At 35.6% G+C, this 15,490-nt stretch overlaps 1 long non-coding RNA gene across 1 annotated transcript in view; it reads left to right on the forward strand.

The window, feature by feature from the left end:
* The window catches only part of LOC125163295 (uncharacterized), a 28,310-nt gene extending 14,619 nt beyond the window's left edge, over positions 1-13,691 (forward strand). The window contains exon 3 of the long non-coding RNA XR_007151385.1: positions 13,610-13,691. This is a non-coding gene — a long non-coding RNA (uncharacterized LOC125163295). The remainder of the gene's footprint in view (positions 1-13,609) is intronic.
* The last annotated feature ends 1,799 nt before the right edge of the window (positions 13,692-15,490 follow it).

A 15,490-nucleotide genomic window follows, 5' to 3' on the forward strand; every position in this document is an offset into this window, starting at 1 on the left:
TTGAGCCTCTGACTTCAGATCAGGTCATGATCTTGCATTTTGTGAGTTGGAGCCCCGCATCGGGCTCTGTGCTGACAGCTCAGAGCCTGGAGCCTGCTTTGGATTCTGTGTCTCCCTCTCTCTCTTCCCATATCCTGCTTGCATTCTGTCTCTCTGTCTCTCTAAAAAATAAAAATAAACATTTAAAAAAACTAACAACAACAACAACAACAAAAAGAGTTGTTGCTCAACTGGCTGAGCCACCCAGGTGCCCCATCATCATTGGATTTCTAAAACATACTTCTGTGTGATACACATGCACATTACACACGTCTATATGTGCTTTCTACCTAGGACTTTGATCCAATTGCTGGAAGGTTTATACGTCATGCTCACATGAGCTATGAATAATGGAAGAGAGGGCAAGTTAAATTTCATACTTAAATCTTGAAATGAAGAGGAATAAACAGGATGATTTCATTCTCAAAGTGAATTCATTTTCTTTAAAACAAATTAAAAAATTCTAGCTCCATACACTTATAAATTATTTCCCACAGGGTCACCTGGGTGGCTCAGTCGGTTAAGCATCTGACTTCGGTTCAGGTAATGATCTCGTGGTCTGTGAGTTCCAGCCCTGCATCGGGCTCTATGTTGCCAGCTCAGAGCCTTGAGCCTGCTTTAGATTCTGTGTCTCCCTCTCTCTCTCTCCCTTCCTTGCTCTCTCCTTTCTCTCTCTCTCTCTCTCAAAAATAAATAAACATTAAATTTAAAAAAATAAAATAAAATAAAATAAGTAAAATAAATTATTTCCCACAGATGACCACAATTTGCGTTTGCAATAGATCATAGTGTACATTAAAAAGATGGTGTTGACAACGTTAACCTGTTTCCCATTGGGGAATTAAACAGAACTAGAGAATCACACTTATGAATTAGTCATACAATCATTTGATATGAAATACAAACAGTTTTACCTTATTTGTGTAGAAAAGATATATGAAGAACTTTGGTTGGTGAAAGTCATCAATGATAAAGAAGTAAATGTGGTAACATCTAATTTCCATCATTGGCTTTAAATTCCTTCCTTCCAAGTTTCTTATCCAAGTTTGTGATGGCAAATTCATTGACTTGTAGTGCCTCTCATGTTTTTGCTTTCCATTATCTAAATCTCATAGAAGTATAAATGAAAACAACTGGCTAAAACTGAATAAATTTGGGGCGCCTGGGTGGCTTAGTCAGTTAAGCGTTTGACTTCGACTCATGTCATGATCTCTCAGTTCATGAGTTCAAGGCCTGCGCTGACAGCTCAGAGCCTGGAACCTGCTTCCGCTTCTGTGTCCCTCTCTCTCTGGTCCTCTCCCACTCATGCTCTGTCTCTCTCTCTCTCAAAAATAAATAAATATTAAAAAAAAAAAGTAAGTAATACATTTGTGTCTATAGTTTAGATAACCAAAATAAAATCCTGTAGAATTAAGTCCTAATTATAAAGCCTACACAAGATCTGTCAATAATTATACACATAGTCAACATTTTCTGATTTTCCAACTCTTTCAAGGTTTCCTTTTGCCGTATGTAAACATGTTATGGACAAAGGTCACAATCCATAATCTTGTTTGCATGAACATTTCAACTGAAGAGAAAAAAACATATTTTGGTTTTTTGTTTTGGTTTTACCTCTGACCATTACAATGAGCAAACTGGAACAATGAGTTAAGGAATTTTTTTTTTCAAATGTATATATGTATGTTATTTTTCCCTTAAATTTTAAAGAAATCAATTGATAGCTATGTCTGCATATAAAAATCACTTGTCCAGAGAATTAAATTAATTTCCAGGTTTTTATTGTCCCAGACCCCTGGTAGAGTCAGAGGAAAACGTGATCTGTGAGTCCTACAGAATCTCTACAAATTAAGATCAAGAAAATACAAGTTGAAAATAAAAGTATCACAAAGAGTTAGAAGAAATAAGCCACAGGGGTGCCTGGGTAGCTCAGTCAGTTAAGTGTCCGACCCTTGATTTTAGCCCAGGTCATGATCTTGTGGTTCGTAGGTTTGAGCCCTGTGCTTATGGTGTGGAGCCCACTTGGGATTCTCTCTCTCCCCCTCTCTCTGCCCCTTCCCCACTTGCATGCATGCATTCTCAGTCTCTCATTCTGTCTCTTAAAATAAATAAATAAACTTAAAAAAAAAAGAAGAAGAAATAAGCCACAAGAGTAATGGCCAGCAGATGTCAGAAACAATTGTCTTTAAGGACTTTAGATATTGAAGTAGTTAGATATGGAATATATAATAACTATGCATACGTTTTCTATGGCTGTTGTAACAAATTACCACTAACTGAGTAGTTTGAAAGGACACAAATTTATTGTATTATAGCTCTGAGGGTCAGATGTCTTAGAATTTCTGTGTGATGGGGTTATGTCCCTCTCTCAAATTTCTGAGGATGAATCTATTTCCATGCTTTTCCCACCTTCTAGAAAGCACCCATATTCCTTGGATCATAACCCTCTTTTTCCACCCTGAAAGCCAGCCATGTTGTACCTCTCTGATATTTCTGCTTCTGCCATCACATCTCTTCCTCTGCACCCATTCTCCTACATCCCTTTCCCACTTTTAGTGATCCTTATAATCACATTGGGCACACATAGATAATCTGAGACAACTTCCCTATCTGCTGATTGGTAATCTTAATTCCATCTCCAACTTTAATTCCCTTTTGTTATGTATCCTAACATATTCATAGGCTCTGGTGATTAAAACGTGGGTGCTTTTGTGGGTCATTATTCTCCTTACTACACAGTATATCATAAATGCTTAAGAAAATAAGATGCAGAGACACAAATATGAGTAGGTAATACACAACCATCAGTAATGGTCAGAAGACTTTACAAAAACAAAATGTGATTTCTTTAAATGAGTAATACAATTTTTGAATTAAAAAAAATCTCCATAAACTAGGTAAACAGCTTTTAGACACAGCTAAAGAAATAATTAGTAAACTGAATATATATTTAATGAAACTACCCAGAATGTAGCGCAGAGGGGAAAAAAGAAATACAATACATAAAAAAAGAAGTTAAGATACATAGAAGATAGAAGTTGAGAAGCTTCAAGACATGTAGGGTTGGAAGCCAGAATAGAATAGAATAAGGACAGTGGAAGGGAGGAAACGTGTAAGTAGATAATGGTTGAAAAGTTGCAAAATAAATGAAAAATTGGAATTTGCAGATTTAGGAAGCATAATGAGTCTCTAGCAATATAAATAAAAAGAAATCTACACTTAGATATGTTTTGGAAAAATTGCAGAACAGCAGAACACTCAAAGAGAAGCTCTTAAAGCATCAAGAGAATAAAGACCTATTGCCTAATAAAGACTGAAAGTTAAACGGCAGAATTCTCAACAATAGGTCCTAAACGAATCAAATCTTTTCTACCCTGAAAAATTATTTTTCAAAACCAGAAGTGAAATAGAGTCTTTTTTAAATAAACAAAAACAGAGTATTTACCGCTTTTTTTTTTTTTTTACTGTAGGAACTCCTAAAAGATATATTTCAGCAAAGAGCAAACTATTACAGAGGGACATTCCGAGATGCAAGAAAAACATAATGATAACATGGCAGACATATCTTAACCTAAACAATAGCATCTGCATAAAGTAATAAAAATAGTGTCCGATTTTTGCGGTTTTATTTAAATGGACAACTCTAAAATAGTAGACAAAAATAGAATGTCAGAGGGGTGGGTAATCAGTGTTATTGTGTTCTTACTGCTTGATAAAATTCAAACAGGAGTTTAGATACCTTGGGACATTGTAAGTTAAATATGAGTGGCAAAAATTTCTATAACAACCACTAGAAAAAGTAATATATAAATGCTAACATCAAAGAGGGAGAAATGAAATAAGAACTCAATCAATTAGGAGCGCCTGGATGGTTCAGTCAGTTAAGCATCCAGCTTCAGCTCAGGTCATGATCTCGCAGTTTGTGGGTTTGAGCCCCATATGGGGCTCTGTGCTGATCCAGCTCAGAGCTTGGAGTGTACTTCAGATTCTGTCTGTCCCTCTCTCTCTCTCTCTCTCTCTCTCTCTCTCTCTGTCCCTCCCCGATCACGCTCTCTCTCTCCCTCTCTCTTTCTCTCAAATATAAACATTAAAACATTTTTTTTAAAAAAGAACTCAATCAATTAATTAAGAAAGGAAAAAAAGAGCATAAAAAAGTGTGAAACTAAAAAAATATATGGGTAGTAGGAATATGTGAAAAATATATCAATAATAGTAAATCAGTAAAGTCTTTAATTAAAAGACAGACTATTTTATTGTACTTTGAGATATAGCTCTATGTTATTTACCTGTAATATTAGAACATGGGAAGGCCAAAGTAAAAGGATGCAATTAGCTTTTACCTTCTATCTACCTCACTATCAATATGTATTTAAAACTTAAAGATTTTTTTTTAACGTTTATTTATTTTTGAGACAGAGAGAGACAGAGTATGAAAGGGGGAGGGTCAGAGAGAGGGAGACACAGAATCTGAAACAGGCTCCAGGCTCTGAGCTGTCAGCACAAAGCCCGACGCGAGGCTCGAACTCACGGACAGCAAAATCATGACCTGAGCCGATGTCGGCCGCTAAACCGACTGAGCCACCCAGGAGCCCCTAAAACTTAAAGATTTAAAACAAATATGCAGTGTTTTACATTTTCTAAGGATTGGGAATTCAGAAATGGCTGAACTGCATAATTCTGACTCAGGGTCTCCCAAGAAATTGTAGTCAAGATGTAAGCTAGGCCTACGGTTTATCTCAAGGACTGTTTGTGGTTGAAGGACCTGTTATAGGCCTAGTACCCTCAACACATGGCACTTGGCTTCCCTCAGAGTAGGTGGCCCAAAAAACTATGGTGTCTTTTGTAAGCTGGGCCTGAAACTATACACTGCCATTTATGCAATATCTTAATGATTATGTAGGTCAAACCTATTCACTGTGGGAGGGGACTATGCAAGAAAGTGATTACCAGAAGTTGAAGACCATTGGGGGTCATCTTGAAGACAGGCTACAATAAAAATACACCAAAACAATAATGTCAGAAGAAAGATGGGGTAGCTAGGTTTGTATTAGACGAAATTAACTTTAAAATCAAACCATTGTTAAAGGTTAAAAAAGATTATTAGATAATGATAAAATTTTAATTTATCAAGAAAATCTAACAAATCTAAACTCAGATCCCTGTGGAGGGGAAAATAGTCTTAAAATATAGAAAGTAACAGTATATTGAGCAAAAGGGAAGAATTGTCAAATCTACCATCAGGGGGAGAAATTTCAACACATTTCACTCAATTATTGACAATTGAAATAGTCAAAAATTAGTAAAGACAGAGAAGATCTGCACAGTAGGATTAACAAGTTTGATTTCAACAAATAATAATTAGAGACTATTCATTATGTAATGTGTGTATAAAGCATTTATAAGAATTAATTATACATTAGGCCCAAATCTGGTCTAAAGTAATTTAAAAATCCATGCTATAAGAACATGTTCTCTGGACACTGCAATTCAGATATGATTACAAAAAACAATGTAACAATATTTGGAATCTAAAAACACATTTCTTTTTTTTTTTAATATAATTTATTGTCAAATTGGCTAACATGCAGTGTATACAATGTGCTCTTCGTTTTGGGGGTAGATTTCCATGATTCATTGCTTACATACAACATCCAGTGCTCGTCCCAGCAAGTACCCTCCAATGATTTATGGGTTAAAAAGACACATCCTAAAGGGAACTTCAAGGTACTTAGAAATCAACAATCATACAACTACTACATATCAAGCCCTGTGAATTGCTGTGAAAGCAGTACTTTGAAGTACAGATGTTTATAGCTGCAAATTTTATATTCAAAGGAAAATGAAAATTAATGAGCTAATCATCCAGTGTATGAAAACAGAAGAAGAGAGGCCCCTGGGTTGCTCAGCTGGTTAAGTGTCTGACTTTGGTTCAGGTCATGATCTCACAGTTCGTGAGTTTGAGCCCCACATGGAGCTCTCTGCTTTCAGCTCAGAGCTTGCTTTAGATCCTCTGTCTCCCTCTCTCTCTCTCTGCCCCTCCCTGACTTGTGCTTTAACACCATGGTTTGTGAGTTTGAGCTCGTCATTGGGCTCTGGGTTGGCATCTTGGAACCTGAAGCCTACTTTGGATTCTGTGTCTCCTCCTCTCTGCCCTTCTCCCATTTGTGCTCTCTTTCTATCTCTCAAAAATAAACAAACATTAAAAAAAGAAAGAAAGAAAACAGAAGAAGAACAGAATGTAGAAGTTAGGAGATAGTTTTTTAAATGTAAGAAGTAAGTGACCTAAGAGGATCAACTAAACCAAAAGAAAATCTTTAGAGTGATTGTTCAAGAAAAAGGAGAGAAAACACAACCAACTGGCCCATCATAGGAACTAAAAAGATAACAAAACTATAGTTATAGCAGAGATAAAAAGAGAGTAAGAAAATACCAGGAAAACCTTTAAACTTTTTTTAATGCTTATTTATTTTGGAGAGAGAGATGTAGTGCTAGTGGGGGAGAGACAGAGAGAAAGGGAGACACAGAATGTGAAGCAGGCTCCAGGCTCTGAGCTGTCAACACAGAGCCTGACGTGGGACTCTGACTCACTGACCACAAGATCATGACCTGAGCCAAAGTAGGACAGTTAACCAACTGAGCCACCCAGGCTCCCCAAGAAAACCTTTAAATTGTAGAAAATATATCTAAAATGAACAAATTCTGAGACAAGTAACACTTATAAAACTGATTTGAAAAAGAATACTTTAAATATATGTTAATAATTGAATCAGTAGTTAGAATGTGCATAAAATAAACACTAGGCCCAAATAGTTTTACAGCCAAATTAGACAAAACTTTTAAAGTGCCAATTGTTTGGTCATATATACAATATTCATATTATATTATATACATACATTTTTAAAGATAGTTGATGAGACAGAAATTCTCCCCAACCCTTCCTTTGACATTACATTAACCTTGACACCAAAATCAGACTAGAACTATATGAGAAAGGAAAATTATAGACTTGTTCCAATCATGAATAAAAATGTAATAGGCCCAAAATGAATACAGCAGTGGATAAAAAACATTATTCACAGATGACCAAGTTGTATTTATCTTAGGAATCCAAAATAGTTTAGCATTCAAAGATCTATAAATATTAGTTATCACATTCAAGATCAACTATATACAGAACAAAAATTTGTTAAAATGCAGCATTGCAAATGATAAAAAATTTTAGCAAACTAGAAATAAATGGGAATTTCTTCAGTCTTAGAGAGGCCACAGAAAGGCTAAAAGAAACACCATGGCTAATGAGTAAACATTAGGAAAACTCCTTTTATAATTATGAACAAGTTAAGGACACACGATCTTACTGCACTATTGAACATGGTACTGGAGATCTTAGCCAGCATAGTAATACAAGAAGAAGAAATAAATGTTATACAAACTGAAAAGAAACAAACTTGTCATTATTCTCAAATGATACAATTGTTTGTAAACAAAACAAAAGAACACCTCCCCACAAATTTACAGATTATTAGTAACACAAACTTAGCAAGCTGGTTAGTGTTATGACCAACTTAGCTGGCCATTGTATTTCTGTATGTCAGCACCAAATGCTAAGAAAATCCAATTTTAAGACTATTGCCATTTACTATAGGAAGAAAAGAAATTGTATACCTAAGAATAATTCTAACAAAAGTTGTGAAATATTTTATTCAGAGAATTGGAAAATTTTTTTGAAAGGTGTAAAAGTCAGTGTAACTTCCCCTCCCTCACGTTTGCTGCAGCATTCTTTACAATAGCCAAGATATGGAAGCATCTTGTGTCCATCAACAGATGAATGCATAAAGAAAGATGGGGCATATATATACAATGGAATATTAGTCAGCTATGAAAAGGTCGAGTTCTTGCCATTTGCACCAACATGGATGGGCCTAGAGGGTGTTATGCTAAGTGAAATATATCAGACAAATGCAGGATCATTTCACTTATATGTGGAATCTAAAAAACAAACTAATGAGCAAATAAACAGAAGCAGACACAGACCTATAAATACAGAAAACAAACTGATTGTTGCCAGAGGGGAGGGGCAAGATGAGTGAAGAAAAGTGGGAGATACAGGCTTCCAGTTAGGCAATGAATAGGTCACAGGGGTGAAAAATACAGCACAGGGAATACAGTCAATGGTATTTGGGTTGGATGGTAACAGACGGCAGCTATACTTGTGGTGGGCACAACATAATGCATAGACTTGCCACATCATTATGTGGTACTCTTAAAACCAATGTAGCATTGTGTGTCAACTATACTTCAATTAAAAATAATAGACCTAGGGGCACCTGTGTGGCTCAGTCGGTTAAGCATCTGACTCTTTATTTGGGCTCAGGTCATGATCTCATGGTTGGTGAGATTGGGCCCCATTTTGGATTCTGTGCTGACAGCCCGGAGCCTGCTTGGGATTCTCTCTTCCTCTCTCTCTCCCCCCTCCCCTCTTGCATATGTGCACTCTCTCCCTCTCTCTCAAAAGAAATAAATAAACTTTTAAAAGATAAAAAATAATAATAATAATAGACCTAAACAAACGAGGATAAACAGCACTTGTTGCTAAGGGGACTCAATATCACAAAGTTGATATCTACAGATTTTATGTAATTCTCATCAAAATCCCTTAGAATTTTGGGTAGAATTTGACAGGATGACTTTAAAATTAATGCATAAGAGCAAACAGCCAAGAAAACAGACATTCCTGTAACAGAAAACTGAAGTAGGGGAACCTGCCTCATACTTACTCAGACTTACTCATAAACTGTACTAATTTGGAAAGTGTGGTGTGGCATGGTAATAGATCAATTGACCAGTGAAACAGCAGATAACCCAGAATCAAACCCTTGCTTATTTGGACACTTACTGTATGAAACAGGAAGTGTGTTTAATAACTGTGGAAAGGAAAGATATTCAATAAATAGTGCTAGGACAGTTGGGTATCCATGTGGAAAAAATGAAATTGGATCCCACTCTCACAATACATATGAAAATAATTATCAGATAGATTAAGGATTTAGCTGTGAAAGACAAACTTAAAACTTTTAGGGCAAAAAACAGGAAAATACTGTCATGGGAAAGTCCAATCTTCTCAGAGCAGTGAAGGATTGAAAGAGGTCAGAAAAAGCACTACTATAAAATTAAAGACTGGTAAGTTACACTACATTAAAAATTAAGAATTTCTATTCATCACGAAAGACCATAAAGTGAAAAAAACAAGCCACACTCTAACCAATAAATAGTTAGTATGCATAATATATAAGGAAGTCCTAAAAATCAATAAAAGACAGTGTATATGATAGAAAAAAAATTGGAAGAAAACATTGACATGCATTTCTCAGAAGAGAAAATAAGAATAGTAAATAGATACATGAAAAAAGTATCCAACCTCATAAATGATCAGGGAAATGCAAATTAAGAACATCATGAGATTCTATTTTATTCTCCTAAATTGGGAAAAAGAACTTTAATAATAGCAAGTATTTGGTGAGGATGTATAAGCAAAAGATTTAGAAAAAAAAATAATCAATATTTCTTAGTAAAATTGAAGACATTTATACGCTACAATTCAGCAGTGCTTCTAGATAATTACTTTAGAGAAAGACTTATTCATGTGCACTGGAAGTAAAAGAATGCTCATAGTATCAGTTTACGATATCAAAAAGCTGGGAGATGCCAAATGTTCATGAGAAAGTAAATAATGGTTTATGCTTACAACTAAACACTGTAAATCAGTTATATACAACAAAGATTACTCTTAAAGATATAATGTTGGGTAAAAAAGCGAACCTCAGAAAATCATGTGATATTTTGAAAGAGATGAAGAATAAACAAGATGATGTTTAGGACTGTATACATATGCAGTAAGACTAAAAAAGGTGGGGAAGATGACAAACAGAAAATTCAGAATAGTGGTTATGCCTAGAGGGTGAGGCAGGACATGGGGTAGGAAAAGAGCTCATGGTCATTCATTTTATTAGTATGCTTTATAAATTAAATCTATGTCACATGCATTCTTTGGAATAACAAATACTGCACGGAAAAGAAAAAAGAAAAATTAAAATACAACAGTGGTAAGAGCTGCTTAAATGGGGGTGCCTGGGCGGCTCAGTCAGTTAAGAGTCCAACTCTTGATTTTGGCTGAGGTCATGATCTCACAGTTCATGGGTTCAAGCCCTGCACTGTCAGCGTAGAGCCTGCTTGGGATGTTCTCTCTTCCTCTCTCTCTACCTCTCTCCCTGCTTGTGCTCTCCTTCTCTCAAAACTAAATAAACAACATTAAAAAAAGAGCTACTTAATAAGATCAAAAAGCAGAATTTAAAATGGAGAGAATAAAACTGGTCTGAGTCTTTGTTTCTCTTTTTTGTGTTTTCATGAGAATTTTTGTGGAATGACAAGGAAAACAAATCAGATGTCAATATCCATATTATAATCTAGATTTGTAAATATCAATTATTTTAATATTAACTTGCGTGTATAGTGTACTTATTATTCATACTTAACATTTTTTGTATTTTTAACATGTATATGAAGTAGAAGTCTTTTTTAGTTTTTATGAAAAAAATGCAAATGAACACGAGTATCTACAAATTAAAAAAATTAACAAACGTGCACACAGATACAGACAAATTAATTATATATATATAAAATATTCTAGGAAACTTACCTCTTAAAATAGGATGATATAAGACGTATATATTTTAAAGGTTACTTTAGTTTTCATCTGGAAAGTTTGAAGAATTGAAATCTAAAGCCTTGGGTCATTTAACCCAATAGGTGATTCTGTAGCTGTAGCTATTGAATCCATAAATCTTAGTAATGACTTTCACAGTGTTTAAGAACACTTGCCATGTGACAACTTTTCTTCAGAAAATTAGTTGGGTTTCTAGAATCTGGTAGTTGACTCATCCTGTGTGTAAATGGATGTACACCAACAAATCCCTTTCTCATTCTTGCATGTTTTAGAACTTACCCCTCCTTTTTATCTACAAAACCACCCACTGAAGAGCTTGAGGCATAAATGGGGGTAATTTTCTGGGGTTTTTTTTCTTTTTTTTTTTTTTTACCGTTGGGGAATAGAGACAATATGTGTTATCTGATCCTCATACATTGGTGCCTGTTGTGAACAATATTTGTTTGTTTGTTTTTACAACATCTATTCAACATTGCCACCAGCCCAGTACTTCCTAAAGGATCTGTTCATAGGGCTTGACTGAAGCGGGTGACTGTCACAGGACACTTTAAAATAGTGCCCCAATAAATATCATCATTAGCAACCATTTCTCCTGGACTCAAGGATATTCTGTTTATAAAATCCTGTGATGAAATATGTTACTGCAAATAATACCATTTAAGTTACCAGCCACACACTCTTCCAGGCTATTTAATAACCAGCTCAGAGTGAGGTCCTTTGGCTCATGAGAGGCCTTGGGGGCTGGGGCCAAACAGATGGGATAGACAGAGGGATGGGACCAAGGTCAAGTTTTATCTATGTGATAATTGTGAGAGTTCTTAAAGTTATTCCAAGATAAAGTATTAATCTCCTCTTGTTATTACCTGGAAACAAAAAAGAGTATATTCAGAAACTATCTCAGGAAATCAGATCTGCAGATTAAAACAAAAAGTAGAAAATTTCTAAAAGAAAAATAGTCCAAGCATTTCACAGGACAGTCTTGGGAATCTCAAAGGGGATATAACTAGAATCAGAAATTTTCATAATTTCTCCCTTCAGTCAATTTGTTCTAATTGCTTCTAAACACAAGGCGAAAAATCCTGTACTCCTTTATCTGATGGCCTACTTCAAAGAAAGACAGTAAAAATTTTGAAAGGGCATGCTAATTTAAAATGTTATCTTTCTGGTAATGGAAAATAAATATGATGATAAGAGATCTAAGTTATGAGCTCAAAGGCTAAAGAGATTTTTCCCGGTTTTATTGAGAAGTAATTAACATACATCACTGTATTAGTTCAAGGTGCATAGCATGATGGTTTGATTTATATATATTGTGAAGTGAGTACCACATAAGTTCAGTTAACATCCATCATCTCATATAGATACAATAAAAAGAAAAGAAAATAATTTCTCCTGGTGATGAGAACTCTTAGGATCCGTTCTCTTAACAACTTCACTATATATCATGCAGCAATGCTAGCTGTAGTCATCATGTTAGATGTTACATCCTAAGGGCATTAAAAATATATATTTATTATTTTCATTTGCATTTTTAAAATGGATGCCCAAATGTATTCCTAACTATTTGACATGATCGTGGTTAGACTGCTTTTTCAACTTCATATTTATCTCTAGGTAAGTCAAATTGTAATTTGAAATGCCCATTTGGATGCTTTAAAAAAAAATTCTAACTATATTTTCAATTTGGTGGGGAGAAGGAGAGCTAAAAACAAAAACTAATAAATATATCCTAAGGCGTGTCTGTATATTTTGTTTGGATTTTAATGAGGCGATCATGAATCAGAATGCTGGGAACTTGCTGTAACAAACCAAGGTTAAGAAGATTCTGAGTAGTCAAATCAACCTTATGACATAGGAAATTAGGATTTCCCAGCATGAGGTCTTAAAATAGAGAGCATGAACATGAATCAGAGGCGAAATGGATGTATTCTGAAAAATAGCAGCTCCTCTCAAGGAGAAAAAGAAAATGTGTTAGTAAGAGAAAATGCCAGGCCATCCGTTCATTCATTCATTCACTCATTTAACAAATACTGCTGTCCACATGCCATGTGCCAAGCAGGATATAGAAAAATAATTCTTAATCTAGGGTGTGTGAAGAGGATGAAGGGAATTGTGTTGAAACAGGAGAACTAACAAATTGTGGGTGAAACCCGCGAGCCTTGTGTATGAATCTAGGTTCTCGTGGAGTCATGAGCTGTAACTGGCCTTGCAAAAAATGTTACAGACAAGAGGTTTTGTGCTTGTTTTTTTTCTTTTTTTGTCCTCTGAGTTTGAAGTGTAAAATAATCAAAACCATATGCTGTGAATTTCACAAAGGATAATATTACTTGATGAGAAAATATAAGCTGGTCCTGCTAACCAAAACAAAGTGAGGTGCTCGGCCCGAGTCCATTCTCTGATGGGGAAATTGGGAGGTGGGAATAGGGGTAGAGGCTGGTGGCATATATCCTGGTTCAGAAGATCTAAAAGCACAACTAGATCCCATTGAGAGTTCTCTGAATCTGCCCTTATTTTTCACCATTGGCCAATAGAGTAGAGAAAACCAACTGTAAAAAGATGGTCTCCCTGTACAGTAGTCTGTATCAGCCAAGAGCAGGAAGTTTCTCCACTCTACCCTTCTTGCCCTTCATGGCAACCTCAGTCTCAGCTGACAATCCAATTCATGATATATATAAAAAATTCATTTATTTGTCCATTAAACAAATACTGATGGAGCACTTTATATGTCAGGAACTGTGTGTAACATTAGGGATACGATGGTGAAGAAAACGGTACCAGCTCTGCCCTCGTGAACATTATAGTCCGGTGTGGAATATCATTTGTCAAATATTTGTTTCATTCTTTTAGGTTTCTTGTAATTTGGAGGCTATAAAAGAAGCATGACATCTCTGTCTTCTAGGAGTTCACAGTTTGCAGACACATAAACAACCACGTTTAAAAATATAAGTCAGCACATAATTAACAGCAAAACTGAATATGACCAAGTGCTTGACTGTGCAATTATATAACAATTGATACTTCCTCGGTGACAGCTACTGCTTCTCAGCATGACATTCAGAGCACCAACCAGGTAGTGTCTTTTGTCAGACAGGTGGTGCCTTCCTCTGCCATCTGTCCCTGGAGTGCATGTAACAGAGAGGCAGAGACCCTGGAACTTGTGAAAGAAGAAAGCAAGAAAGCAAGAAGGAAAGAAAGCAAGAAAGCAAGCAAGCAAGCAAGAAAGAAAGTTATACTAGTGTGGATAATTGCAAGAGAATCAAAATTTTTCATTTAGAAGCCAAAAGTGATTCAGCTGGTATTCAATCATGAGAAAAACTAAGTGACCGGCTTAGTTAAAAATATCAACCAACCCTAAATCAGCAAACAAACAAAAATACAAAATAATAATAGCAAACAACAATTTGAAAACAACCATACAACCGATATATTTTCTCCCTCTCTCTCGCTTTCGCTCAGAAGCTTAGTGAAACTAAAACAAAAGGTAGGGCATCTTTTCTTCAGGCCTCCATTTACTGTCACTTACTGTCTTTTCTCTTCTTCTTATAGTACACTGTGTCCTTGAGTCAGACCTGCCCAGAGAACCCTGCCCAGGCGCCTCTTGCCAGAGAAGAGTCCTTCCTCTGTCAGAATTATGTTAATCTACTGTGTGGGAATCCAGCCCTGCTTGTGACTCTTGCCAGTTACATTGGAGCTGTTGATTAAGAACATTCTTCGCCACGTGACTACATAAAACAGTTGGACCATTTTACCCCTCGGTTCAAGTGATTTTTTTTTTCACATTATACAACTATCAGTTTATTTTATTGTTCATGAAGATAGCTCTCTCCTCACAGAGCAGGAAATGTGCTCTGAAGCTGACAGGGAAGGAACTCGCTTTAATAGTAGCAATGACAACAACACAATAACAAGCCTTTTCAAAAATAAGCAGTTAACCGCGTCCTCTTCCATCCCATTTCCCCCCACCTACACGTGGCTTCCATCTCCTTCTGTCATTCCAATAAAAGCAGGTTGTATACTGCTCATTACTGAGAGCCCAGAATCCTAATTCTTCACACCTTGGTCATTAGCCAGTCTAATATTAATGTGAGAAATCCAAAGGGCGAGGATGACTGTCACACTTTCAAGCAGCTGTGCTAACTGTCTGCAGTCACCAGGCACAGTTACAGTCTTCTTATTTTGATATTTAGATTTGGGGTTTTGTTTATTTTCTTTTATAGATTGATAAGCTCATTTTCCCCCAATATGGTCAAAATAATGACTCAACTATACTTCTGAAGATGACAAAATAAGGAAACAACCCATAATGAAATTTATTCTAAAGGAACACAATTGGTGAACACAAATTTTGTAGATAGATATTTGAAATATGTTACATGTTAGTTCTAATTAATACACTGCGAGCTTTTTAAAAAATTAGTTATTTTCCATGAGCCAATCATTATACACTCTTCGTCGTGTTTTCCTAGGTCCCAGTATCACAAGGGTCATAGTCAGATTTGAGTTGCTCCTATTCTGTGCAGTCTCAAAGACTATGCTGGACAGAGCTTGAGAATTCTTGAATGAAGCAAAATATGAACAATGAGAAATTATTTCATTTTGCAGTGAGTGACTCTTTGGACAACACTATATATTGTTTAAAATATATCTTGCTGATTTTTAACATGAAACAAATCACAGAAAAATCTAATGCTGGGGTTTTTTTTAAAGAAAAAAATAATATTTTGAAAC

The sequence above is a fragment of the Prionailurus viverrinus genome, chromosome B1 (assembly GCF_022837055.1).
Source record: "Prionailurus viverrinus isolate Anna chromosome B1, UM_Priviv_1.0, whole genome shotgun sequence".
Taxonomy (NCBI): Eukaryota; Metazoa; Chordata; class Mammalia; order Carnivora; family Felidae; genus Prionailurus; species Prionailurus viverrinus.